This window comes from Phascolarctos cinereus, unplaced genomic scaffold (assembly GCF_003287225.1).
Source record: "Phascolarctos cinereus isolate Bilbo 61053 unplaced genomic scaffold, phaCin_HiC Scaffold_2;HRSCAF=192, whole genome shotgun sequence".
Classification (NCBI taxonomy): domain Eukaryota; kingdom Metazoa; phylum Chordata; class Mammalia; order Diprotodontia; family Phascolarctidae; genus Phascolarctos; species Phascolarctos cinereus.
The window spans coordinates 327,718,545-327,745,776 of NW_027555625.1; the positions used below are offsets into that span (position 1 = coordinate 327,718,545).

The following is a 27,232-nucleotide window of genomic DNA, read 5'->3' on the forward strand; positions in this document are numbered from 1 at the left end:
TGATACTCTGCTTGCCTTCTCAGTGAGTGGGGAAAGAGTAGAAGGGAGAGAGAATTTGGAACTCAAAATTTAAAAAGAAAATGTTAGAAATAATAAATTAGAAAAGATAATCATATTCTTTGACCCAAAAAATCTACTGCTGGGGAAAAAAAACTCCGAAAACTTAGTTCAAGATTTTTTAAACCACTTCCCCCCACCCCAATCCATTATTTCACTGGTATAGCAACTCCACAGTGAAGAAATTTTCCAGCAATTCAGACTGGCACTGAAACCCGAGTGTCATCTTCTATTCCTCACCTCTTCCATAGCCCAACCCTTGCCAAGGTCTGTACATATCTCTTGTATATGCCCCCTTCTCTCCACTGACACTGCCATTACTCTGAAGAAGACCCTCCTCACCTCATGTCTGGACTACAACAAAAGCCTACTGGCGGGTCTGCCTGCCTCATGTCTCTCCCCAGTCTGCTGTCAAATTAATCTTCCTAAGGTGTAGACCTCCCCGTGGCTCCCTCTCACCTCCAGGATCAAATAAAAAATCCCCCATTAGGCTTAGCCCTTCATAACCTGGCCCCTCCTACCTTCCGGTCTCTTCACTTACCCCCCCTCCCCAGCACTTCCTGAGCACAGTGCCTGGCACACTGCGGAGCTTAATAAACCCTTACTGACTGTTCCTCGAATTTTAGTCTTAAAGTGTTGCTGAACTGGCCCCACCACGGCCACACAACACAGCCCAGGTGTCAGAGGTAATATATAATCCCACATTTCTCCGTGACGTCGCATCCCCACCACCACTCTGCCTCAATGTTTGTGAAGTTAAAAACGGATGTAACCTAAACATCTGTCCAGATGAGAACTGGTTAAACTGAAATACATAAAGGTAATGAAATACTGAAAAGCATTTAAAGGGGACTCCTAAGAAGAATACGTGAAAACCTGCAAAGACCTTTACAAAACAATACAGTACAGAAAAAGGCAGGGCCAGGCAAATGGCGGCGGGGGCGGAGCCGCGGCTGCCCCAGAGGGAAGGGCTAGAAGAGGCGGGGCGCAGCCGCCTCCGGGGCGCCGCAGAGGCCCCTCCCCTCACGGTTCTCCTCCCTCCTCCCTTTCCCCCCTCCCCCCCGCGGCCGGGGATCCCGCGGCGCTTCCCAGGACGGTAGCTCCGCCCAAAGGGCCGCTACGCAGCGCCGCGCCGCCCCCGCCCCCGCCCCGGGTCCTCCCGTATCCCAGCAGCCAGCGCAGCCCCAGTCGGTGACAAAGGACTGGGGCGGGGGAAATGTCGTAGTCCCCGCGCACGCAGGGGGAGGGACCGAGCCTGAGGAGCCGCGTTCGGTCCGTCGTCGAGGAAGACTGGAAAAAAGCTCTGGGGTTTTAACTGAATCGGAGAAGGGGATCGCGAGTGGCGGCAAGCCGCGGGAGGGCGGCGGCGGCGGCGGCCCCGCGCCAATGCAGCAGCCACCACGGCAGCCCGAGTTAGGGGAAGGCAATCTTCCCGTGTTCGTGTTTCCTACGGAGCTGATCTTTTATGCGGACGACCAGTCCACCCACAAGCAGGTGCTGACTCTGTACAATCCCTACGAGTTTGCCCTAAAGTTCAAAGTGCTGTGCACCAGCCCCAGCAAGTACGTGGTCGTGGACGCCGCGGGAGCAGTGAAGCCTCAGTGCTGCGTGGACATCGTCATTCGTCACAGAGATGTCCGGCCCTGTCACTATGATGTCATAGACAAATTCCGTCTTCAAGTTTCGGAACAAAGCCAGAGGAAGGCTTTAGGACGCAAAGAGATTATTGCGACCCTTCTACCGTCGGCCAAAGAACAACGGAAGGAAGAAGAGGAAAAAAGGATGAAGGAACACTTAGCAGAAAGTGTCTTTTTTGATCAGATGCTAGATCAGACGGAAAACAGGGCTGTCTCATCGGGACCTAGTTTATTAACTGTCTTTCTGGGAATAGTGTGCGTTGTAGCTCTGATGCTTCCCACACTGGGAGAAGTGGAATCTCTAGTGCCTCACTACTTCCATTTAAGTGTGAATCAAAAATTAGTAGCTGCTTATGTTTTAGGTCTTATCACTATGGTTATACTTAGAATATGACCAAGGACTGAAATTGACTGAAGTCATTTCACTTTCACATTGTCATGAATGTGGACTGCCCTTTATTCCCTCTTGACTCAACGCTACAGAAAAACTTGGGTGATTTAAAATACTTGCAAATGTGTAATATATGTATATATTTTAAACTGATGTATAATTTATTTGAAGGACGCCAGCACCTTGTGCTCATGTTACAGACAGGATAGTCTGTTGAATGACTCTTGTAAAATTACCTGAGGAAATTTTTATAGCTATACTTGTTGGGGGAGGGAGACATTAAAATAACATTTGCTATTTTTAAAAAAATGAATGAGAATGAGCTAGGAACCATGAATGGGTGCTGCAAAGAGGAAAACTTAACCTTGATGTCGAGAAATACTTTTTTAAAATTAGGACTGCCCAAAAGTGAAATGGGCTGCCTCGGGGCTGGATGACCACTTGCTGAATATATTAAGTAAAGATTGTTTTTTCCATATAGTTTGGCCCATAAGGTGTTGAAACTTTGAGATAATGTGATAGTTCCGATGGTAACTTAAAGGGAGGAACTGAAAAAAAAATTGTGATACTTCAGACATTAAAAGTTAATTTAAATGTAAATCATTATTATGCAAGTACGGTTTGTTGTACTGGTGTTTAATGTTAAGTTTCTAACACAGCGGTTTTTTAAGCAACACTGGGAATTAGGGAGAAACAAAAAGTGCTCTTTTTGATTTCCATTTCAGGTACGGAAAAAGTACGGGGGGAAAACAGAAAAAGTACTTGAGCTAGGCTTCAAGAGACCCGAGTTCCAAGTCCGGACTCAGTCACTACTTCAGTGTGTGACCATAGTAGACAAGTGATTTCCCCTTTTTGAACCTCAATTTCTTTCCCCATAAAAGAGGAAGTTGCACTAAATTTCTGAGACTCCTTCTAGTTCTAAAGTCCTATGATTTTAATGTTCAAAGGAAAAAAATGTGAGTAAATAAGGTGCTCTGGTGGATCTACTGTTTTGTTAATGTGGGTACTCCCTCCAATGATACAGATGGCAACCCTTCTTCTCTACAGCTCTTTCTATGTCCTTCTGTAAAGCCTTCATTTGAGGGTCCACCTAATACACTGGAAGTCTTATACATCTTTTGTGGATACCAAAGGATTACCTGGGTTGTCCATCAATTAAAAGATTTTTTGCTTATCTGAAAATTTCCTCATTTCCTCATCTGTAAATTGAAAGGACTGCACTAGATCTAGGTTTCTGAGATGCTTTCCAGCTATAAATCTATGATCGTTCTATGGAGCCAACCTTTACATCAGTGGTGTAAAACTCAAATAGAAACATTCCCTGCAGGCCACATACTGACTTAGAAAATCACATGTTAACATTACCTATATTATATTTTCATTTCTTTTGTTAATCATTTACCAATTGCATTTTTTTTTTAATTTTTGGTGAGGCAATTGGGGTTAAGTGATTTGCCCATGGTCACACAGCTAGTAAGTGTCAAGTGTCTGAGGCCGCATTTGAACTTGGGTCCTCCTGACTCCAAGGCCGGAGCTCTATCTCCTGCACCACCTAGCTGCCCCATCAATTACATTTTAATCTAGTTTGGGCTGCACTCAGGAGTTTTCGCAGGCTGGAGTTTGACACCTCTATTTTACACCACTTCTCTGGTACAATTCTACATTGGTAATACACTGCAACCTAAGCATTTCCTCCACAGGCCACCTCTCTGTTTCCTTTAAAATATCTCAACTTCAATTCTTCAGAGTTGGGTCTTTCAAAACTTGCTACCATAGAGCCTCACTTTAAAAAAATGGAAAAAAACCCATACATCATAAAATATGTATAGACTTCATGATTAAGTGAATTTCATTTATAAGTTCTTAAATTATATGTGATGTATAAGAATTGGAGAGAATGATATATAAAAAATGACCACCACAAACCTTATGGAAAATGTACATACACATCATTTTTTCCCAGGCTTATAAGAACAAAGACAAGTAATTTTAAGGATCCTTCAGAAATACTAAAAGGCAAAGGAATGAAGAAATCTTTCCTTAATAATCAGCATATGTCTAAAAACCAAGAGTTAGTATTTAAAGACCACAGTCTTTCCAATATAATTAGCAACAAAGATACCCATTTTCACCAATATTATTTTATATAATTCTACTAGAATAAGCATAAGACAAAGAGGATGAAAAATTACTGCTATTTGCAAAAGATATTGCTTACTTAAGAGGATGTCTAAGATAACTAAAAATATTAATTGAAAACAACTTCAGTAAATTAGCAAGCTTAAAATAAACATACATACTCTTAAAGCATTAGTTCCTGTTTATTACAAACAAAACAGCAGCGGGAGATAGGAAAGAAAACATTCAAAATAACTAACAAACATGTCAAATAGCTTGGAGTCCACTTATAAAGACACATTCAGGGCTTATATGAATACGTCATAACTCTCTTTACAGAAATAAAGGAAAATAAATAATTGGTGATATTAATAGTTCATGGTTGGACCACGATAATTTTTTTTAAATGATGATGCTGTCTAAATATTTTACAGATTTTGTGCCATGTCAATCAAACTACCAAAGAGTTTTATTATAAAGCTAGACAAAAATAACAAAATTCATCTAGAAGAACAAATGGTCAATAACCTCAGAGAAAAATGAAGGTAGAAATAAGAGATCTAGCATTACCAGATCTTAAAACTATATCATTAAGTAGTAATCAAAACTATTTTAGTATTGGCTAAAAATTAGAAAAGGTGGTAGATTAGGTAAACAAGATCCAAAAGGGCAATGAACAGAGGAGGATAGTGTTCAGTTAAACCCAAGGACATCAACAACTAGGCCTCCCTATTCAATCAAAACTGATAAGAAAACTGCAAAGCAGCCTGGTAAATTAAGCTTACACCAACATCTTACAGTACAACATATACTACAATAAGCTCCAATTGGATATATATAACCAAACATGAAAACCTTTACATCATAAAAAAATCACAAGGAAAAGGAGATTCTTAACTAAACAGAGAGAGAAGTGATCACAAAATAAAATGGACAACTTTGATGACATAAAATTAAAAAGTTTTCAACAAACAAAATCAGTGCAGCCAGAATTAGAAGAGGTTATGGGGGGTGGGGAGGATGGGAACCTATGTAACACTTATGTTGCAAAGATCTGATATCCAAGATGTTTTGTAGAGCAGGATTTGTTAACCTTGAGGTCCTTAAATTTGTTGTTTTAAAATATTTTTCTGTCTTTCAATACCACTGGTTTCTTCCTGGTAATCCTATGTATTTATGTTATGCATTTAAAAACATGATTCTAAGAAAGAGTTCATAGGCTTCACCAGACTGCTAAAAACATCCAAGACACAAAACTCCTGCTCTACAGCAAAAATGTTACAAAGTTTGTCCAACAAGGCAACAATAACTTCATGGCAGAAGTTATTTTTAACTGAAACTACTCAGTAAGTAAGAGCTTTAAAACAATCGCTGTCACCCTTACTGACTGTCATAGAAACCAGTTAATGAAAAAGGACCATGATGACAGACACAACCTAGAATTGGATGCCCTCTGCTACTTACAGCCAATTGCCCAATTTATGTAATCCTAGGTTTGGGTTTTTAAAAAGCACTATAATCTATGCCAGACAGCCAGCTCTTACTCATCTAGTTATCCAACAAAAACAGTTCAGTACGTTTGGAGAGATGGAAACTGGAGAGAATTGAAAAATGAAGCAAACTGATGACAATAGATACACAGCAGTGGCACTGAAAACATTACTTTTCAATGAGACAGGAGTATTTTTCAATCTGAACTTATTGTAAATTAAGCTTAGAATTACAAACTGAATGTCTGTGCTAAAAGGGTCTCAGAAACCGTTCTGGTCAGTCCCACCTTCTTCATTTCGCAGATGGAAAGACTAGGAGTCAGAAGAGGAGCAGGGGCAAGCATCCAAGGCCTGCATCGCCAAGCTCACCCTGCTCTGTACTTGACTGAACTGTTGATCTTGTGTTTCAAATGCATTTGAAGATTTGTTTCCAAGATATGTAACAAACTGATTTATATTTACAAGAACAAGAACCATTCCCCAACTGAAAAATGGTTGGAAAATGGTCAAAAGATATAAACAGGCAGTTTTCTAAGGAAGAAATCCAAGCTATAAGCAACCATACTGAAAAATGCTCCAAATCACTAATAATTAAAACAATTCTGAGGTTCTACCTTCCACTCATCAGAATAGCAAAGCTAACAGAACAGGAAAATGACAAATATTGTAATGTAGGAAGGGACATTGATATACTACTGTTAGAGCTGTAATGTAAACTGGCAAAAGGCATTCTGAAAAGCAATTTGGAACCATGCCCCAAGTCACTAAACAGACCATAGGCGTATATACTTCAAAGAGATCAAAGGAAAAGGAAACATGTACAAAAATATTTATAGCAGTTCTTTTGTTGTAGCAGAGAAGCAGGAACTAAGAGGGTGCCCATCAACTGGGGAATGGCAGAACAAAGCGCAGTATATGAATGTAATGGAATACTATTGTATTTCCAGAAACACGATGAAGGGTACAGTTTCGGAGAAACCTGTGAGGTCCTATATGAACTAAAGCAGAGCAAAGTGAGTAGAACCAGGAGAACAATTTATACAATAACATTATTACCGCAAAGAAAAACAAATCTGAGAGACTTAAGAACTCAATGCAATGACTAAACAAGATTCCAAGGGACTCATGTTGAAACATGCTATCTACTTCCCAACAGAGATATGAGGGGCTCAGGGTTCAGAATGAGACATATTTTGAGGACGTGACCAACATGGAAATTTGTCCTGATTTTACTTCATATGTGTTATAAGGGGTTTTCTTTTTCTCTTTTCCCCCATGGGAGGGGGGTATTGGGAGTAAAGAAAACAGATTTTTGTTCATTGAAAAAAAATGACCATAAAAATGAGCAAAGGACCCACATATACAAAAATATTTAGCGCAGCTCTTTTTGTGGTGGCAAAGAATTAGAAATTGAGGGGATGCCCATCAATTGGGGAATGGTGAACAAGTTGTGGTATATGAATGTAATGGAATGCTGTCGTGCTATAAGAAATGATGAGCAGTCAGACTTCAGAAAAACTTGGAAAGACGTGTATGGACTGATGCCAACTGAAGTGAGCAGTACCAGAAGAATGTTGTACACAGTAACAGCCATGCTATGCGAGGACTAATGTTGATAGACTTAGCCCTTCTCAGCAATGCAAGGATCTAAGACATCTACAAAGGTCTCATAATGGAAAATGCTATCCACATCCAAAGAAAGAACTATGGAGTTTAAATGCAGATTGACACATACTATTTGCTATTTTTTTCTCCTTCTGTTTTGTTTCGTTTCCTCTTTCTGGTAGCTCCTCCTATTGGTTCTAATTCTTCCTTACAACATCATTAATGTGAAAAAAATGTTTAATAGGAATGTATATGTATAGCCCTGTATCAGATTGCGCACCATCTTGGGAAGGGAAGAGGGGAGGTAGGGGGAGAAAAATTTAAAACTCAAAAGCTTCTGGAAGTGATTGTTGATAAATCAAAATAAATTTTTTTTAAAAAGGGAAAAAAAAGACTCAGTTGGTCCAGCTATCCACTTCTAGAGAGTGAACGGATTGAACTCTGAATGAGGATTGAAACACACTTTTTAAAAAAACTTTCTGGTTTTTTTTTTTTTTAAGGCAATTGGGGTTAAGTGACTTGCTCAGGGTCACATAGCTAGCAGGTGTCAAATGTTTAATCTGAGGCCGGATTTGAACTCAGGTCCTCCTGACTCCAGGGCCGGTGCTCTATCCACTGCACCACCTAGCTGCCCCTAAATTTTCTTTACTTGTTTTTTTGTCTGTGTTTTCTTTTGCAACATGTCTAACACAGAAATATGTTTTGCATGACTTCACATGTATAATTTATATAAACTTGCTTGCCTTTTCAAGGAGGGGCAAGGGGGTGAGAGGGAGGCAAATTTGGAACTCAAAATTTTAAAAAATGAACTGTTAAAAATGTTTTACATATAATTGGGAAATATTTAATGAAATAAACATATATTGAAAAAAAAGATTTAATTGGTCCAGAGGGATAAGGCTCTAACCAAGAGTAAGTATAGCTTCCTAGTGACCTAAGAATAAAATCCATCACATAGAGTCAGAAGTTCTCCTAAGATTGATGAGTGAGATGGGCAGCTAGGTGGCACAGTGGATAGAGTACTGGCCCTGGTCTCAGACACTTAACACTTACTGGCTGTGTGACCCTGGGCAAGTCACTTAACCCCCAACTGCCTCGCCAAAAAAAAAAAAAGACTGTTCAGTGAAATAGCATAATTAACACAGGGCAGATAAGCTGCACTCAACTGAATCAAAGTTGTACCCTTGCTGAATCTCCTTTCCATCCTATAGTTAGTAAATCTTTTAAATGTTTAAAAAAAATCAAATAAAACCATAATAACTTAAGACTGTGGCAAACTAGACTCAAGATTTAGGAGGGAAACAAGCCAAAGAGAGAGGTAAGACTAGTGCCTCCTGGTTTTAACTCCCTCAATACCCTCTGCAAAATGCCTTGCCCCTTTCTATGTGGGGAAAAGTACTTCTTGGCATCAATATATTCCACAGGGAGGCATTTTAAACTCTGCATCTAAGGACCAAACATGACATCTAAGGACACTAGGATTGTGCCATGCGAACTGCATTTTCTAGAAGTCAGGTGTAGGTCCCACTTCTGTCTCTGTCACTGAATCACTAAGATACCTTGAACACATCACTTACCCTCTCCTCTCTCAGCCTCTTCCCTGAGGGGCTGCTGAATTAGATGGTCTCTAAGGTCCCTTTTGTCTCTGATTCTTTAATGTCAATAATAATCCAAGTGTGTCTAGACAGAAGCTAGAAAAACCAACTGCCCATGCCACCTGAATGTTCCACCTAGACAACCGTCATACAAAGAAAAAGGCAACATCATACATCAAGAAGAGCGTGGGACTTGTGTTAAGATACAGCTCTGCCACATAACGGCTCTGTGAACTTAGCCAAGTTATTCAAATCTCTCCGCCTCAGTTCTCTCAACTGCAGAATGGGGATGATAGTGTACTGCCTGCCTCACAAGTAACCCAAGTAAAACACTCTGCGACTGTAAAGTGCTATGTAAACATGAACTCCATTTCTGTATTGCAATAGAGCAAGAACGCACCACGTGATGACCTCAAGGAAGTGATTTCAATTCTCTAGGACTCAGTTTCCTTATCTGTAAAATGATTTTAGACTAGATGATCCCTATCTTCTCTTCCAGCTCTGATCCTCTATGACACTTTACTCTGGCAAGGTATTAACCACCTGGATCCTGGCCCCCTAAAACTCTGGATGTTCCCCATGCTTCTCTCCTGAGCCCTCTTTGCTTCTTCCTCTATATTCTCTCCATTAACTCCAACAGCTCCTATGGGCTTAACGATCCTCTCCATGCAGATTACTCCCAGATCTATAGATCCAGCCCCAGTCTCTCCCCTGAACTTCATTCCCACATCACCAACTGGACATTTCATACTGGATGTCCTAGAAACATCTTAAAACTCGTGAAGTCTAAAACTGAACACATTCTCTTTCCTCCCGAACCCTGACAAAGGCACTACTACCATCCTTTCTGCTGTTCAGGTTCATTACCTCAGCATTATCCTGAACTCCTCATTCCCCCTTAATCCCCATATCCAAATACTGCCATCTCTATTTTCACAGCATCTCTTCCCTCCAATCCCAGTCACCCCTTGGTTCAGGCCTCATCACCTCACTCAGATTATTTCAACAGCCTCTTTATTGGTCTCCCTGCCTCATCTCTTCCCACTCCACTTGATCGTATACACTGCTGATGAAGGAATTTTCCTTCAGTGTAAATATGACCATGTGTCTCCCCAACTCAACCATCTCTAGTGGCTTCCTATTGCTTCAAGGATAAAAATATAAACTCTGTTGAGCTTTTAATGTTCTTCATAACCTGACTTCAACCAATCTTTCCAGATTCATTGGCTCCTGCTCCCTTTCCTACACTATCCACTTCAGACAAACTGGCCTTCTCTCTGTTCCACTTACTAATACTCCATTTCTTTTGCACCAGACTTCCTCTACGCATGGAACGTACTCCCTGCTTGCTTCTGACTCAGAGTCCCTCTTTTCCTTTAAGATGCAGCCCAGGTGCTGTTTTCTGCATGTAACCTTTCCTGATTCTCTCCAACTGCTACTGCCTTCCCTTGTAAACTATGTTTTACTTAATTATTTTGCAAGTATATATTGTTTCATTTATTTATTGTTGTATTTATAGCCCTTGACACAAAGTAGGCCTTTAGTAGTTTGCTGACTGAATGATTCAGACATTTTTATCCCTATTTTCCAGATGAGGAAACTGAGGTTCAGAAAGGCAATGTGCTCATGGGCACATACCTAGTACTGTCAGAAGTGGAATTTGAAATCTAGGTTTCTCCTAACTCCAAGTCCAACCCTCTATCCATTATACCATTCTGACTCTCCTAAGTGGATCTTGGACAAGTGCCTCAAACTAAACAATAAAGCCAGAATCTTGGAAAAGAAAAAGAAGAGGCAATGGGGCTGAATGTCATCTGGTAAACTATAGCACTCCTGAACATCTTAAAACTGCCCAATGTTGCAGAAGCCCAAGTCTAGCATTTTACAATTCTATTGTGATTTATACAAGGTTAATGGCACTTCTTCTTTGATCTCCCAAAACAGTGATTTGAGGAAATGCCGTCTCCACTTTTCACTCATGAAATGAGGATATGATACTAGATTCTTTGAAAAAATTTCTTTATTGATATCTTGTTTTTACATTGCCTAAATTCCGCCCTATATTCATCTTCCTCCCTCCCCCCAGATAGCCATGTAACAAAAGATATTTTAAAGAATCAATAAAAATTGAGTAATCTAAGATTCTTAAAAGGTCCAGCAGAATACGTATTCTCTTCTTGAGTCAACATTACAGGAATAAACAAAAAAGAATCAAAAAATATAATTTTTATACCAACTTTGTCCACAGCTTCAAGGTCCTAGCCATCTCCCAATCCCTGTAAAACAGGCCAGAAAGAGACTTACTTGCTCATGAGGTCACCCAGTGAGTCATAATGATGCTGGGACAGGGCTCTGGAAATTCTAATTTTCTACTTATCACTCTTCCCACAATGTCACACTATCCCTAACTACAGTTTGCTGGCTACAATCTTAGGAGAAACAAAAGCTCAAAATAACAGCTCTGTACTGCCTTTCTTTCCCTTGTCACCTAGCATATTCCCAGAGCAACCTTCCTTTTACTTTCAAAGTATCCTGGAAGGACCAGGGTTTGTCGGGAAGCTACCACTATAGATGCTTGAGCTCTTAAGAAGACGACAGACATTTTGATGTATTTACAAGCTTAAAATGACCGTGAACCTCAGGGGTGGGGAACCTTCTTATGGGGTACAAATTCTATACTCACTCATCAGTGTGGGTATAACCTTAAATTAGTGTGAATTACAACTGCTCATCATCTTCTGAGACTCTTAAATATGTTTTCTCGGAAACATTCCCAAGAAGATCCCTCTTCTCATCATTTCAATATCTCAGTGCTATCGATGAAGGATTACAACTGTCCAATTGCTGCCCCTCACTGGAACAGAGGATTTAGATTCAAAGGGACATTATTTTTTTTTTTAAGGCAACTGGGATTAAGTGACTTGCCCATAGTCACACAGCTAGTAAGTGCTGTTTGGTCTGAGGCCAAATTTGAACTCAGGTCCTCCTGACTTCAGGACCGGCGCTCTATACACTGCGCCACCTAGCTGTCCCCAAAGGGACATTCTTGCTGTATGACTAATCTACTTCATTTTCTGATACACACAGACACATTTATATCGATAATGTCATCTACACCACTTCTCATGCACAAATTACTGCTACTAACGCACTTATGCCCACCATGTATCTTTCCCTTGCCCTTCATGTAACTAACAACATTGATGATTTTAAGATCCCAGTGTGCCACAATTTACAGATATGTTGCATTAATAAAAGAAGACTGTGTGTTGCTAGAGAGACTTAGCTGCAGTGGGCAGCTTGGGATCATCAAAAGCACTGCTAAATTTTCTAAATGTGATCCAGCACAAATTCCAGATCACTGCCCATCCGCTATACAAGCAATATTTAACTTACACCAACTTTGGTTTTTTAGTGTACATGATTTTACAGCAATCTCTTTTTGCACAGCTGTGGAATTCCCTGCAGAGGCTTTGCATTGTTCCAGGGTAATTAAATTAGCACAATGTTATCTATGAATAAGATATTTGGAGAGGCTCATCATTAACAGGTTTTTCTTTTGTTTATACTGAACATAACTTCCAAGATACAATGCTAAGGGAGCATAATCTGAAAATTAACTAAAATGAAGGGAACTGCTTTGAGGACTTCAGATTTTAACAGTCATCATTGAGAACCTGATAGTTTTAGGTTCTTCCACATTCCTAACAGATTGAACTGTTCATATGCAGAACCAAGAGTTACACTGAGTACATAAGACTTTCACAGAAACTAGCCTGAAAGACCGATGATATCACTGTTCAATCTCTGCAGTTGATGTTCTAAAATAAAGGCTTAATTACAATTATGAATGAGCCAACTAGTCTTCTGCTATTGGTTTCCTCCATTGGCCTAGACATTGGGAAAAGTTTCCTGCCTTTTTATCTCCAAGGTTCAATACAGGGGCCTGAAGTAGGACCCTGTTCCTTTCCCAACTTGTCTACTTCACAGAAGTATCCACTTTCACTGCTTTTATTGTTTACTGCTGGGCTTTTGTTTATCAGGACTGGATCCTACTCAGCTTCCAGAAGAAATTGGTCCCTCTCATTTACCAACATTACAACAGTAATAAAGCCATATTTAAACAATGGATTCAAAGCCAACTCTGCCAGGAAGGATGCCCTGCTGTATTAAGGGAGCATCACAGGACTGCCTCTCCTGTGGCCATTAATTCAGCCCTAGCTTTTGACCTGGGTAATAGAAAGAAAAAAAGGTGGAGCACATTCTACAACTATGGTGGCTCTCATCTTTCACAGTTAACAAAGATGGTAGCATAATGAAGACTGCATTGGACTTGGAGTCAAAAGGTCCACATTCTGGTACTGTTCTGCTACTATCTAGCTGTGCGACCCTGGACAAATCACTTCTCTATAGGCCTCTGTCTCTTCAGCTACAAAATGAGGGGGTAGGCCCAGATGCTCTGATCTCCTAAGAATCCATCATGTTCTGACATTCAATAATTATGAGCTATAAGTGAGAGTATCCCAACCAATATCTGGCTAAAAGACCACCCTAGAGTAGTGATTCCCAACCTTTTGGAAGATGTCACATCCTATTAATGTTTAGATACCACAAAATATTATCAGGTATTATCTTTTAATTAAGATTATTCCAATAATATTTTTTAGGAATTTCAGTGCAACCTCAGAAATAATTGGAGGTTTTCTGGGAGACTGAAAAAACCCAGGACAGGAAAACTCTGCCTTAGAAATTCTTAATCAAAGTCATTTACCCTATATTTATGAGGTTAGCCTCAACCAGTTCCTTTCCTTCAGGGCAGCAAAGCTAAGCCTGAGGAGGAGCCCGGGAAAGCACCTGCTATCACAGGCCCAGCATACAGTTTAAAATGCCAGGTGAAAATATCAGCATTGATTACAAAAGGAATGATAAAACGTTCACTCAGAATTCAGGGTTGTGGGGTGTTGTTGTTGTTGTTTGAGTTAGAAGGGACCTTGAAAATCCAACCCCCTCATTTTTACAAATGGAAAAACCAAGGGGCAGCATGAGTAACTTTCTGGCCTATGAACTGAAGCCGATTTTAGAGTAATAGTGCAATGATACTAAACAAATCGGTATAATCACTTCTCCTTTAACATATACCGAGCCTTTCTACTTCTGCAACTGACCTCCTCCTCCTGCTGCCCCCTCCTCCTAAGAGTCTTTCTTGCTGCTCAGCTGAATTACTCTTCACTCTTCAAAATCTCAGGGCTCTGTGTGCCGACACTTTCATATCCTACTTTATAGAATATTTATTTGTATGGCTATCTTATTTCCCCTACAATAATAGCTAATAAAAGCCAATATTTTTATAGTACTTTAAGCTTTGCAAAGTATTTTCCAAATATTATCTCATTTATCTTCACAGCAACCCTGTGAGGTGGGTGCTATTATTATCCTCATCTCCTAGGTGAGAAAATGGAGGCAAACAAGGCTTAAGTGACTTGCCCTAGTTGCACAGCTAGTAAGAGTCTGAGGTGAAATCTGATTCAGATCTTCCTGACAGTGGATCTGGTGCTCCTATCTACTCTGCCACATAGCTGAAGTCAGAGTCTCAACCTTTTTTGCAACTTCCATAGCACCAAGAACCTTCAGTTCTGTTTTGAGCAATTCTACTGACTGAGAGACAACTCAATTGACCTGTGAAGGCCTGACCACCTGTGCCTTCCTTCCTTCCTTCCTTCCTTTCTAGGTGTCCCCATCTCACCCAGACTAGACATGCAGGAGCAACTCATGGGCCCAATCTGACTACTGACTGGCACTGGAGCTCTGAAATGCTCCATTTCCAACCTGGGTCTCTTGGTGCTCCTTAGGCAACATGGTGGCTCCCTGCTCCTGAGGCTCAGGTGAATACTAATGTTGAATTTATTGTGGACACCGGATGGATACAGACTACCCTGGCTCAGAATCTTTGAGCTCAAGAGATCCACCAGCCTGACCCTACATTTCCCTGTTATCTTGGATTACAGGCATAGGCTACCACACCCAGCAAAGGCTTCAGTTTCTCTCTCTCCTCAAAATAACTCATTCAGGACTAATATCCCTTGTCTCTTTTAATATACACCTTGAAAGATTCATGTAAGGTGAACTTCACATGTGCCCATGTTTTTTTTAGAATGTTACAGTTACATTAATGGGAAAGGCAAAGCAGTTTCTGATGTTCAGTCACCATTGAGGACCATCATGACAGAAATGGAGCCCCATAACAGAATCTTCGTACAAACCTTCAGCACGTGGTAAGTCACTGAAGCATATACACTCTCACACACATGGTATTTTAGAGGTTTGGGGGACCTCAATACACCTCTAGTCCAACCTATACCACAAAAAAGAATCCTCACTACAACACACCCAAAAAGGAATCACTACCTCCCAAAGCAGCCCATTCTACTTATGGATACTTCTAATATTTATAAAGTGTTTTCCTAACATCAAGTCTAAATTTAAATATTTGCAACTCCCTCTCACTACTTCTGGCAGTTGCCATCTGGGTTCAAAAATAACCAATCTAATGCGTCTTCCACATGAAAACCCTTCAAATATCTTAAGGCAACAATTATGTGTCCCCCTGACCCTTCTTCAAGCCAAACTTCCTCAATTCTTTCCATCTATTCTCAAGTGACATGAACTCAAGGCTTTTCCCCATCCTGGCTACCCCACTACTCTATGCTCTCCATCCTAGCAACATCACCCCCAGAACTGAACACAAAGCTCCAGATGTTGTCTGGCAAAAACAGAGAACTGTTTGTTCCTTGAGAGTAAGGATGGGATTGTTTTTTTTTTAAATTATTATTATTTGTTTCCTCTAGAGCCTAGCATGGTGGCCAACACACAACACACATTTTAAAATGCCTGTTTTTATCACCTTTCTTATCTTGTAAACCAGTGGTGTCAAAATCAAATAGAAACAGGGCCATTAAACCATACATAAGGATTCTTGCAGCAGCATACTGATTTAGAAAACCACATGTTTATATATTTCTTTTTTATTAACACATCAATACATTACAATAGGATAGGACCTCCATTTTAAACTGGTTGGCCATACCCAGCAACACCACAGCTGACTCTTCATAATGAAGCCTAAATCTGCCTCGGGTTTTTTGGCTGCCATACACAGCTAATCACAATGAGCTTGAAGTCCACTAAAACTCTCAAGTTTTTTTTCAATTTAATTGTATTAAATTTCCAAAATATTTTTATTTTTTAAATTATGTCCTGACAGACTGCTAGGGCTATGTATGATCTTAAACTGCCTCAGGAGTCAGAGGACTTGAGTTCAAACCACTTCTGACACTTACCATGCCTGTATGATCCTGGGCAAGTCACAATCTCCATGGGCCTCAGTTTTCTCATCTGTAAAACTGCACTAGACGGCCTTTCAGGTCCCTTCCAGCTATAGAGCTAACATTCTTTTTAAACAAATTAAGTATCTAACCATGCCTCACCATTCTGTACATATTAACTCAATTTTTTATACTAAATTTGTAAGACTTTACCTTTATCCTTAGTACATTTAATCTTATTAGAAGCATACCAAAGTTCTACCCTGCAAGATTTTTTTGGATCCTGTCTCTATCATCTAAGGTATAAACTACAACTTGATTTTGTGTCATCTAAAAATATGACAAACATGCTAATGCTTTTATCGAAGTCACTAATAAAAAATGTTAAACAGCACAAGGCCAAGCATAGGTCCTAGGAGCCTATGTGGCAAGCTAACACAGAGTCACTGACAACTACTCTGAGTCAAGCCATCCAACCAGCTCACACCCAGCAAACTGGCAAAGACATAAACAATTTGTGCTGGAAGGACTATGGCAAGACAGGCATAATACACTGTTGGTAGAGCTATGGTCTAACCATTGCAGAAAACATTTAGCAATTATGAGGAAAAAGTGACTAAAATGCCTGTACTCTGACTCACAGGGTCATATACTAGCCATATATAGCTCAAGGTACAAAGAAAAAAGTCACAAAGACCCAGAAACAAAGCGGGTGCCCGTCAACTGGGAAACAGTAAACAAAAAACATAAATGTACTCTAAGGAACAACAAGAATTCAGAGAAACACATGACTTAGCAGAAGTGATTCAGAAAGAAGCAAGCAGAACTAGAAAATATTCACAGTGACCACAATGGTAGAAATGGAAAGAATAACTAAAGTGAAACTAAATACTGTGTTATTATAATGGCCAAGATTGGGCCCTGAGAAGGGATGAGAAAATTCATCTCCTTTCATTGGAAACTACGTGTGTGGAATGCTTCGTTTGCTCTTAAGGTGTTGTCAATGCAGTAGCTGGTTTTGCTCAACTGTTTGGTGTAGGGTTTGCGTATTTTTTAAATCTTTATTACAAGGGAAAGCTGGTTGAGGAAGAGTAGGCTATATTTGGAAATGAATGTAATAGGTAAAAAAGGCCATTGCTAAAACAATTTGTTTTAAATGTTTGGAAGATGTAAGGAAGGAACAAGAGGGAAGGGATTTGTGATCAGAGGCAGGTGATTTCAGGGGAGTTTCTGTGAGTAGCTTAACGACTCAGGATGCTGAAGAGCTACCTATGGTGGTCAGGCCTAAGAAAAGGATCCTGCTTCCTCAGTAACTAAAGGAAATATGATTTTGATCTCAAAATGAAGAGACAGAAGAGTGGCTTATTAAGAAAAGATGAAGGAAACTCAATATCAGAATATTAACACTGGCCAGCCCGAGAATGAAACACAACAGCAATCTGTTCAAAGTCTGATTAACTAAATGAACTGAACAAGGGCTGTCTGAGTAATAAAAAGTCTGTGCCTCATTTTATCAACCTGTATTACAAGTGGTATCGCCCAAAAGGCACTTGAAGAAGTTAAGCAGAAAAAAGTCATGATAGTCTTTATGTTTCTATGATGCTTTAAGATTTTACAAAGCACTTTCATCACTATAAGCCTGAGGTAAACAATACCCAACACTCAAATGGGTGCACGAGCTCCTAAATTTGGACGTTCCCTCCAACGGTGCAGACCCTCAACCAGCCACTCTTGCCTATCCTGGATAATCTGTCCACGTCCTTCTCATAAGATGCCGAAGAAGGCCCATGCCAGGTGCCAGAAGGCTTCCTCCAGTTCTATTAACATTAAGAGGATACCTGTGGAGCTCGCTGTTACCCCCTGCCCTTGCCACATCACCAGGCTATCTTCATTTCTATGACATTTTTTTCTTCCTATTCTTCAAAGCTCCTCATTTGTTATACGTTGCTGCCTACTCACATCAACCATTCTCCTTTCCTTTTCTGGGTTAAATTCATTTTCAGTTCTTCAGAGGTTTATTATAGCACATGTCTCACAGCCAAATAGCAACACCAATAAAAGGCTGGCATTAGAAAGATTGACCTTTGTTCCCTAGGCAGGGCTTCTTAAACTTTTCCCACTTGTGACCCCTTCAGTACTTCTTAAATTGTGGGATCCCAAATGGGGTCTCGATCCATAGTTTAAGAAGTGCTGCTTAGAGAAACTTGGGTTCATTAAAAGAGCTTTGCAATTTCCTAAGGCAAGGAGGGAGGAAGCATTTACAGTATGCTAGGCACTGTGCTATGTGCCAAAGACAAAACACAAGCAAAAAGACAGATCCTTACCCTCAAAGAGCTTACATTCTAACAGGGAGAGACAACACATAAAAGGGAGCTGAATGGATAGGGGTATGAAAAGATGCCCATGCAGGGGGCACAGTAGCAATCCAGACAGTCAGAAGTAGATTCAGGTGTGATGACTGATACTGATAGACTTAACCCTTCTCAGCAATAAGAGGATCTAAGACATCTCCAAAGGTCTCATGATAGAAAATGCTATCCACATCCAAAGAAAGAACTATGGAGTTTGAATGCAAGTCGAAGCATACTATTTGCTATTTTTTTCTTCTGTTATGTTTTGTTTCCTCTTTCTGGTGGTTCCTCCTATTGGTTCTAATTCTTCCTTACAACATGACTAATGTGAAAATATGTTTAATAAGAATATATACGTAAAGCCTATATCAGACTGCGTGCCATCTTGGGGAGGGAGGTGGGAAGGGAGCGGAAGAAAAATTTTAAACTCAAAAGCTTATGGAAGTAACTGTTGATAATTCAAAATAAATTAATTTAAAAAAAAAAAGAAGTAAATTCAGGAGAAGAATGAAGGACAACCAGCTGGGACCCTTCTCAAACTAGAGACCCCAGTGGGAAAAAAGGGCCAAAGGGGTTTTCCAGGGTGTGAAGAAACAAGGAACTGAGGGAAGTTCCAACATAAGAAGGCGTCTGAGGCATGATGGCAAAGTCTAGAGAGTTAGAAGCAAAGCTGGGAGGGGACTAAAGGAGAGCCAACCTGGGCCCCTCTCCAAAATGGAGGCGCTAAGAGGAACTTGCTAATGGAGAATGGGGGCTGGAGGAACAGGAGGCTGTTCCAGGATGAGAAGTCCCAGGCTCAAGTGATCCATTTATACTGTGTGTCCCAGATTTAGATACTGATGGACCGGTTCTCCACCAGGTTCATCCAAATGAGCGTCAAAACGCATTTAGGTATATCTGGGCAAAAGTCATTCTTCATCCACTTGGTTCTTTCCTGTGTGGTGATCAGGGCAAACTACTCTTCATTCGGCTTAATTAATTAAGCTCTGAACATGTTCTTCTCTTTTACTCCCCTGGGATCTCACTCACAGAAATTCTGTACAATCACTCCTTTATTTCTGATTGTCATATTACACAAGGGTTAGATGTCACCATCTAATCCAGTTGCCTCCCCATATTTGCTCTCTTTAGTTTCCATTCCTATCTCCTCTATTAGCATGCACATGGCAGTAATGTAGAGTCCTTGCCCTTAGTGATGAAAACAGCTCGAACATCTCGGCAGATCTTTTCCACTTTACTGCTCTTTGTCCTCTTCCTTCCATTTTCATCCTTAAACATCCTCGGGATAACTTGGATTAGTTTGTTCTCTGGCCAACCTTTAAGCTAGTTTCACTTTCCACTAATTTTTCCCACTTGATGAGATAATCCTGTTCATAATCATCCATGTTCCCACTTCACAAGATTTTACAAAAGACTTCGTATTCTAAACTGGCACTGCCTTTAGCTTCCCTCTCTCTCTCTGCTTGGCAAGTTAATTCCTCTTCTGGGTTCTCTTGGTCTTCCTGTGGCAATTAACCTAAATTTCTATATAAAATTATTCTAATCAGTGTTGATGTTATTTCTGTTACCCATCTTATTATCAATCCCTTATTTAAAGAGCTCAGGACAGAGCTGTTTTAATTTTATAGCACAGCTCCCTTCTATTTTTATTTTTTTTCACCTATCATCCCTCAATGTTTGCAGGCTTTCACATTTGGGTTTTGGTTATTCCAGGTTGGCCACTGATAATTAAATGGGAATTTCTGAAGATCTGCATCATAGTGTGGAAAATTGCATATATATACGCAATACATGTGATGCAGATATGTAAAGAAAACTTTTTAAAAATTTTAATAAGTCATAAATGCCCAAATACTGTATATGATTAATCTACTTCATTGCCTACCATCAGTATACTACATAAGTTCATTGCAAACAGTTAAATTTTGTGAAAAGCTTCAGTGCACTCAAGTATTGGCTGTACAATCTCTTTGGGAACACCTCTTCTTTGTCTCTCTACCATTCAGACCCATTCACATGATTTTCTCCCACAGTGACCTTTGTATCTTGTGTACTTTTAATAGAAAGAAATCTGTGAAGTGCAGACGATGCATAGTGTGCGAGATAGTAATCTCTCTCCCATAGAAACTGCAACTTTTTAATGGGTGTTTTGTTTTGTGTGTTAAATGAATATGATCAGAATTATTAAAAATAAAGGTTTGAAGTGGGGCCTAGAGTTATTCAAGGTTTTTCACAATCACAGGGGTCCTCTGCCTGTAATTCCTGCAAATGCAGAGGAACTATTGTAGTCATTTACTAATTACAATCTTTGTTTTGACAAGTTGGTGCTCTGAATATATACAGACATCTGATTCAGGGATGATTCTCACATCAATAAGTCTTTTCTTGACAGTTAATATGAAAGAATAATCCAAATCACTAGTAATAAGAGAAATGAAAATCAAAAAAGCTCTGAAATTCCACCTTAAACTCAGTAATTTAGCAAAGATGACAAAAAATATAGTCATCAATACTGAAAGGGTTATGGGAAGCAAGGCACACTAGAGTATTGTTGGTAGAGCTAGAAATCTGTATAACCACTTTGGAAAGCAATCTGGAATTATGCAAATAAAATTACTAAAAGGTTTATACCTTTTGACCCGAAGTTTCCATAACTAGACTTATACGCCCAAGAAGGCCACAGATAAGAATAAAGTGCTCAAACACAATAAAATGTCTGTAACTGCATTTTTTGTAAGACTGAAAAATCAGAAACAAAGCAGATGTCCGTCGACTGGGGAATGGCTAAACAAATTCTGGTTACATAAATATAATGGCATATCAGAGTGCTGAATGTGATGAATACAAAGAAGCATGGAAGGAAAGATCTACATGAAACAATGCAGAGTGAAGTAAGCAGAGCCAAAAAAATATATATACAATGAAAGAACCACTAATGGAAAAAAATCAAGAGTGAATAAAACTATAAAGTACAAGCATGGCTTGAAAAAAAGAGATCTGAGAAAACACCCCCACCCCAAGTCTTTGCAGAGGTGGGAGGTCCACAAGAGTTGCACACCGAACACATTTTCAGACTTTTTCAATGTACTGATCAGTTACGTGATTTGTTCTTTTTCCTTTTTGTATCTTTGTAAAAATACTATTTGTTATATGGGATAGCTCTCTGGGAAACTATAGTGATGTTAAAAAAAATCAACACAACCTTAATTTTAAACAAGACAGAATCAAGTTAATTTCTTTGTAAAGTCATTTAGTATTCACTATGTCTAATAACTACCACTTTTTCTCTTGATGAAAACAGTCATGATGTAAATGTATAAGGATTCTGGCTAGTCTCATTCCTTCTTCCTAAACCATGCTTTCCAATATATTTAATTTTGGCACCATCTTTAACTATGCACTGAAGTCACTATCAAAATGCAGACCAATTTACTTTGGAGGATCTTCTCTAGTGAATTAGAGAATTTCTCTAGCTCTTCTGCAATTAATGTTAGTGAATAAGCTGCCAATTATCTTCATGGTGGTCTTTCTATAAATACTTACAAGTAGTACTTCAAATACAAGATGGCCAAGTAGCCCATGAAACATTTCTTGTTGCCTTTAGGAATGCACTAAAACCAATTCTGTCACTCTTTTCTTTGTGTCTCTAAGGACAATCTATGAGCCACCCTTTGACTTAGCTACAACTTCCTTCTTTCTTCTGGTTTTCTTAACAGCAAGAATGTAAAGTTTGATCTCATTCAGCTCCTCCAGAACTATGTCCATTCAGTCACTGGACAAAGACCTCCACTAAGTCCTACGCCAGGGATGGGGAACCTGCGGCCTCAAGGCCATGTGATAGCCCCTCTCTGTCCTCAAGCAAGGCCTTTTGACTGAATCCCCTTAACAAAAGGGCTGCACTTGAGGACCTAGAGGGCCACATGTGGCCTCAAAGCCACAGGTTCCCCACCCCCGTCCTATGCCAATGCCTAGTCATGACAAGGAGGTGACCTTATGTTTTCAAAGGCTATGACAGTAGAGTGTAAGATCTGGCATGTTTTACCCTGCTAGGATGGCTTTGAGTATGGCAAGAGAGCAAGTCTGTTTTATGAAGATCAAATTACTTAAGTATGGAGAGCCTAATCACTACGTGGCAAGCTGACCATGGGGCAAGGAATTCTTTAATCATGGCAATTTATGAAACACAGAAAAATATAAAATGGCCCTCATTCCTTTGTGGCTTTCCACTTTTGTAGTGACGGTAACATAGCAGCAGAAAAGAGAGAAGATAACAAGATTTCACAGTTTTCAGTTTGTTGTGGTACATATTACTCAAGGCAGGTAATAGTAGATGTAATTTGACAAACATTTATTAAGCATCTGCCACGTGCAAGGCACTCTGCTGAGTGATAGAGATACAAAGACAAAAAAAGCCCCAAAACAGTCCCTATATCTGCAAACAGCATACTGTCTAGGGTTATCATGTCCATTTTACAAGTGAAAAATCTGAGGCTCTAAATGGTTAAATGACTTACTAAGGATCACACAGATCACATCTTAGATTCAGACCTAAACTTCCTGACCTCAAGTCCAGCCCACTTTCTACTATACCACCTGGAGTATAGTACCGTATGGTATTTCCCGGAGGACCCCGTGTTTACCAGAGAGTCTAAAATCTAAATCCCTAAACTCAGAGAAACCCAGACCCAGGGTATTGTCTGATCTGGGTTAGAGGGTAAGTGCTCAGGCCTAGTTTCATACCTTTCCCCTCCCAAAAAACTTAACCCTGTTCTTGGGTCCAGGCTTCCGACCTCTACGCTGTCTGGCTCACCCTATATACATTTTAATGTCTTGTGACTACCTGCAAAATGAGAAAAATTATAATCATGACAATCTGAAAGTCTCAGATGAGGTCTACCAAGAGATTCTCACGTTCAAGGATGTTACATTCCTCTTAGACTTAGATACCATTTACCATCCAATGCCATTAATTTTAAATGATTCTAGGCAAATCTTCTATTTTAATAAATGTCCTAGCATGTGACTGTCACAGGATCTAAATGCAAGGGACACTGCTTTACTTATACATTTTTATTTCCACATAAAGCTCCAGCTACCCCCTCTGTGTTTTATGGCTTCACAACTCCTGATGGGGAATCCTATAAGCCTGCTGAGTTTCAGTTCTACTGTTCCTCACTCCCCCCTTTCCAGAAGTGGCCTCCTCCACCCTCCATTCTCCCCCCCACCCATCTCAGCCAGAGGCTCTGATCAACCTGGTCCACTATATCTAGTCAACAAGCATTAAACTACAGGCCAGACACTATTCTTCAGGGAATACAAAACACATACAGAAAGAAAGGCAGTCTCTGCCCCCAAGGAGTTTACATTCTAATGTAGGAAGACAACTCATAAAAGGAAGCCAGATGGAGGGCAGAGTAGAGAAATCAACCATAAAGGGACATGGTAGGGAAAGTCCAGAGTCAGGAGTGGAGCCTGGAGAGGAATAAAGACAATGCAGGCCTGGTCATATACCTTAAAATGGAAATTCTGGGAAGAACCAACCAATCAGAGGAAGGGACTTGCAGGGGCAAAGTATATTACCAATGTGAGAAGTCCAGGGATAGGGTGAACTTTAGGGGTTAAGAGGCTTCTGTGACATGACAGAGAAATCAAATTATTCTCAAGCTCTGGAGGCCAACAAAGGGACTGCCATCCCAGTGACTTCACAGGCTCTTAACCTTTGTAGAAACCAGTTAATTGAGTTGGAAATGAAAACCAAAGTTAGTTGATACTAAAAGCCCATTTTACAACAAGCTTGTATTAGAGAACTAATAATTCCCACACTTCTCCCCAACCCAACATATTATTATGACTGTTCCTGATTTTGCCACAGAAAAGGGTCGAAGAAGTGAACAATTCACTCTCCAACCTCTCTATCTCAAATCCCATTTTTCACAGCAAAATATACAACCACTCAGCACACACTTCATTCTTCTAAAGCCAGTCTTTGCCTAGAGCTGGCTCCCAATTACCAGCCCAGAGAAAAGCAATTTCAGATTTGAAAAATTGAGCATTTGTAGTAGAAAAAGCTGTGGATGGGTCTCAAAATGATAACTGGCACCCACACCTGGAGAGGTTAGAAATTAAGAAACTTAGTCTTTTAAGGGCAGAAGTTTCAGCATTCATTTACTGAGCACCCTATGTGCACAGACCCAGCACAACCTGCTGAGGGATATTGTTTTCCACAGAGCATACTAGCTGTGCAGAGAGCTGGGGGCTTCTTTTTGTAAAACAGAAGGGCTCATTCATGACACATTGATTCATATGGCGTTGAGTTAATTTCTAGAGAAGACATTAAAAACAGACTCAATTGGGTAATCTCTATTTTAAGATAATATTCCTGTTTGAATTCATAATCTTTAACCAATGGTATATTTGCCTTTCTAGATTAAGCTCTGACCCTTGGCATAATGACCAATATCAGGATTATTATTATTTAAAACAAAAAGCAGTAACACAACTATGACAAAGCAATGACAAATTATTTGTGGGCAGGAGAACCAATCTTTAACAAACCTTCATGACCCTGAAGGAACTGCTAAAATCTGTAGCAACTTCCATCTATTCTTTCCACACTAGCGAACCTTCCCCCTAACCTGTGGAAGACTGTAAACATGATAGAGAGATGTTTTTGTCTAAGAAATACTAACCCTGCACTTAGCTAAGGAATGTTCTACAATTCCATTCTTCCCACCCCTAAAAACAATCTCTCCTATAGCAAAGTAATTCAGCTTCTCAGAAGTTCTCATGCTTAGAACTTCTAGGATCATGGATTCAGAGTTGGAAGGGCCCTAAGCAAAATCCATCTTGAGTTCAATCTGTGAATATACTTTTGCAATCACTACCCAAATATTTAATCTTACTGCCAAACAGAGGATGCAAAAAGAGACAGTTAATAAAACAAAAACATCTAATTAGGCATCTGCGTACCCAAAATTTCCCTGAAATGCCAGTCTCATTCTTGTAGTCTTAAAAAAGAAACTAGATTCCATACTGTATACTGAGTGGTTCAAACGATGAGTTTAAGCATGACCCAGACAGGAGTCTCCTTTCTGATAAACAATTTCCTTGACATTTTTCTAGTTTTCCATAAGCGTTCTTCTCAGAGAGAAGAATCTGCTAGCACATAAACCAATTAGATACAGTGTTTTGCAACTTGATGCCTCTATCAGAGAACAGGGAGTCCTCATTAGCAATAAATTTAACTTGTTAAGATGTCCTCCTACCATAAAACATTCAGAGTGACTTCAATAAATATGAGAAAAGTGCCAATTCTAACAATAATTATGATTTGATGGTGGCAGAGTTCCCACTATAGCCAAACTTCTATACATACCATTAGGCACTGTTCATTTAACCTAAATTAACTCATAAAAAAACTCATGTTCTGCTTCTCAAACATCGATCTAAGAGAAATAATATCAGCACTGGGGCTCTAGTGTTAACATGGGAATGGGGGACATAAGAGGATGAGAATTCAGTTCCAAGTCCAGAAGCTTAACTTTAAATATACATATACACATACATATATATATACATATATATATATATATATCACTAGCAACATAAATGATCAGTTCCAAATTTCCAATTTCTTACAAAGCAATACTTTTTTCGTGTTCAACCAAAATACAGCATTCTAGAAAATCCTGATCTTTTTTTGTGACACACCTTAAAAATAAAAAGAATCTTCACTAAATGATAATATCACTGATAATACCATTATCTGAGAATTTAGAGCTAGAAGGAACCTTTAGTGATTAGTCTCGTGCAAGCCCTTCATTTTACTTTAGAGATGAAGTAACTTAAGATCACACTTTAGAGAGATGAAGTGACTTAAGATCACACAGCTGATAGATGAGGCAGAGATGGGATTCAAACCCAGGATCTTTGAGTCTAATTCAGGTGCTATTTCTACTACATGATTTAGTTTTCCCATTATCTTTCATGCTGACTTACACAAGGAGAAAATCAATAAAGATGTCCACAGTTTGTAAATGTCAAAAAATCTGCCTGCATACAAAAATAATTTCATTTTGTTCCATTTTTTTGCCCAACTACAACTCATTTTTCTATTTGGGTCTCACTGAAGAAAGCTGCTTGGACAATTTGTCCTCGGGAATCCACAAACTGTACATTTATCAGAGAACTCTAAATAAGAGCCTCATCACCACCTCAATTCATTTAAGGAATTAATATCTGAGTCCCAGATGATAAGGGCCCTAACCTCTTCATCTTTGTATCCTTTTAGAACCTAGTACAAGGCCTCTAAGTTCTAGGTATTAATAAATATGTTTGAATTAATAAATGAGACAAAAGTTTGGAAACAAAATGTTGGACTCAAACTTTTGCCCCACACCCCCAACTTAACATGCCATAATGAACAGTTGGATAATGTGGTATTAACAGCTGATTCAGACTTCAATGGTATTTATATGAGTTTATTCCCCTCAACTCCACTGCATACTGTACATGTTTATTTGTATATCCACACAGACACTCTTCACATCACTCTGGAGATTCCCTGAGGGCAGGGACATGGTTTCGACCTTATTTATAGCACACTCAGCACGCTAGGACACCTAGGTAGATTGTTACTTTGATGGTACCTAGAATAATGAAGCAAC

General features: G+C 39.6%; 1 protein-coding gene and 1 pseudogene across 1 annotated transcript in view; one reads left to right on the forward strand and one right to left on the reverse strand.

Annotated features, from left to right (window-relative positions):
- Positions 1-27,232, reverse strand: part of CHMP4B (charged multivesicular body protein 4B) — a 54,550-nt gene that overhangs the window by 25,324 nt on the left and 1,994 nt on the right. The window lies entirely within an intron of this gene.
- On the forward strand, positions 1,215-2,685 carry LOC110216765 (motile sperm domain-containing protein 1 pseudogene; annotated as a pseudogene).